A 2,696-nucleotide genomic window follows, 5' to 3' on the forward strand; every position below is an offset into this window, starting at 1 on the left:
GAGGTTTTAGGATATATATAAGAGGTGTTGGCGTCGAGAACAAGTCAGGGGAGTCCACGAGGGGCCCACAAGGTCAGAGGGCGCTCCCGGGGGGTAGGGCGCGCCCTCCACCCTTCTGGTGGCCTCGTAGCTCTTCTGGCCCAACTCTTTTGCTTCAGGGGCTTCTTTTGGTCCAAAAATCATCGTCGTAAAGTTTCAGGTCAATTGGACTCCGTTTGATATTCCTTTCCTGCGAAGCTCAAAAACAAGGAAAAACAGGAATTGGCACTGGGCTCGAGGTTTATAGGTTAGTCCCAAAAATCATATTAAATAGCATATAAATGCATATAAAACATCCAAGATTGATAATATAATAGCATAGAACAATCAAAGTTATAGATACGTTGGAGACGTATCATTGGTGCTGGTGGTGGTGCTGGCGGCAGTGTGGGATTCGGCCAACCTTGCGTGCAGTGGCCGTTGGCGGCGAGGGTGGTGGCGCTGGCTCAGGGCTGCCCTCGGGGTCCCGACATGGATGTGGTCTGCCACAACGTGGTGGTGGCTCATGGCGGTGGTCTGGGTTGTTTCACGGCGGCGGCTGGACTTCTTCGGCAGCGGCCTGTCGATGAGCGCCCTTGACGACCTTCGATTCCTCTCCCCGTCGTTCGGGCGCACCTTCATCGGAGGGTTGGCCCTCTCCCAGCTGCGGCCCATCGCTCGTCTCGCGCCCGGTAGCAGGACCTGACTCGTCTCGCGCCTGACTGCAGGACCGAGCTCGTCTCGCGCCTGGCGGCAGGATGGGTTGACGGAGGCCAATTTCGGCCGACCTATTGGGTCTCGACGCTGGGGGCAGCTCAGGGGTGCGAAAGGCGGTACCTTTCCACTCGTCTCTTTGGTTGGGGTAGTGGTGGGTGGCGGGTGATGTGGCGTCAAGGTCTTGGATGCCCGGGCGGTGGTCCTGGTGGTGGTGTTGTGGTGCTCATGGGCAGAGCCCGTGGCTTGGTGCTGCTTGGTGGCCATGGTCGTCTGGGCGGCATGGTAGCCAGGGTGTGATGTTCGGTGGCGGTGAATATTGGCCGAGGTGAAAACATGTTATATCTTTGGATGGACCGGCAGCGGCGAAGCTCGTCCCCTTCTTGAAGGCACTGCCACGGCTCTCACTGCCCGTCATGTTGCTCCAGGGGAAACTCTGACCCTTGGGTCGGGCGGTGGCGGCACTTCGGTCTCGTAACCTTCCTGAAGGCACCGCCTTGGAGCCCACGGTTCGTCGTATGTAGCTTCAACTCTTCGCGGTGACATGTTTATGGTTGAGGCCCCCGGTTGCTCATGTAGTGCTAAGGGTGGTGTTGCTGCGTTCGGCGTGTATTTGTCATGCCTTGGGTGTGTGCGTGTTCTGTGGGCGTGCGTTGTACCGGGTTGTTGATGATCTTTACTTTATATATATAAAGTGGGCCGAAAGCGCTATATATTAGTCTTAGTGGTTGTTGAAGTAGATCTTGAATATGTGCATGTCATATAAACTCAATTGGATTGGAGAAATTATTTAACTTTCTTTACAGTGACTATCAAAGTATCTACCAAGCCTAATAACCAGTTTAATAGACCAAACCACACCTAAATAAGCAGAACAAACGGCTTGTGAGCACACATGAAGCGTGTATGGCTCACCGTTGGCTCGATGTCGCTGAATGAGTTGACGAGCACGTCGTCGGCGTCCTCCAGCCCGTCGAACTGCTCAATCGACGTCTTAAGGAAAACAGGCAGCGACTCCGGCGCCGACGCGAACGGCGGCACGTCCTCCGGTCCCAGTTCCACGCCCAGCGCTCCGCGCACCAGCAGCTCACGCCCGTCCGTCACCGGCAGCGCCAGCGCCCCGCCCACACCTCCCCGTAGACGTCGTTCACCGCGCACGACTGCGAGAAGAACGCCGCGGCGGGCACGCCGGCCGGGCGCGCCACCCGCCCCGCCCACGGCAGGTGCGAGTCGTACATGAGAATGCGCACCGAAGTGGCCTCCTCCGACAGCAGGAGCTCGCGCAGCGTCTCGGGCCCCACGGCCTCCAGCCGGGAGAAGTACTCGGCGGGGTCCGGGCACGAGGCGAAGCCGCCGGCGTTGAATCCGTCGGACATGGCGGCCACGCGGAAGGGCGCGCCGGGGGGCGGGGTGGAGGAGAGCACGTGGCGGGTGGAGACGAACGTGGGGCGGAGGCCGTGCGCGCCGGGCGGCGGCCCAGCTCCAGCATCGGGTTCGTGTGGCCCTGCGCCCCGGGAACGGCAGCAGGAGGACGGCCGCACCCTCGTCGCTGCCTCCATGACCGACGCCCGAGCTGGCGGTGGCCGCCCGCGTGCTCTCCATGGTTCAGCACTTCAGCCTTCAGCTTGGTGGGGTTTCTTGGATGTTTTCTTTCTTTCGGTGGATTTTGTACGCATGGAAGCAGAGTGACGCGCAAGTTTCCTCTTGGAGCGGGATGGATTTGTTGCTACGCTCCTGTCCGGTGGCGACGGAAGCAACGAGGAAGTTGTTCCCGCCCAGCCCTAGGGCAAAAGACGGAGTCAGGCCCTGTTTCGTTCAGTTTTTATCCATGGATTTCACTGCCGCGCAGCAGAATCTGAACCAAAGGGCGAATCTAGCAGCATCTGATTTCAGAAATCCGCTGTCAAAATCTGAACCAAAAGCGAAAGCAGCCCAGGACATGATCTGATTCCGCTACGGGCCAA

The 2,696-nt window shown here is 58.8% G+C and overlaps 1 pseudogene; it reads right to left on the minus strand.

Annotated features, from left to right (window-relative positions):
* Positions 1 to 1,490: 1,490 nt before the first annotated feature.
* On the minus strand, positions 1,491 to 2,446 carry LOC109747117 (UDP-glucosyltransferase UGT13248-like; annotated as a pseudogene).
* Positions 2,447 to 2,696: the final 250 nt, after the last annotated feature.

Source organism: Aegilops tauschii, chromosome 5 (genome assembly GCF_002575655.3).
Source record: "Aegilops tauschii subsp. strangulata cultivar AL8/78 chromosome 5, Aet v6.0, whole genome shotgun sequence".
In the NCBI taxonomy this organism is placed as follows: Eukaryota; Viridiplantae; Streptophyta; class Magnoliopsida; order Poales; family Poaceae; genus Aegilops; species Aegilops tauschii.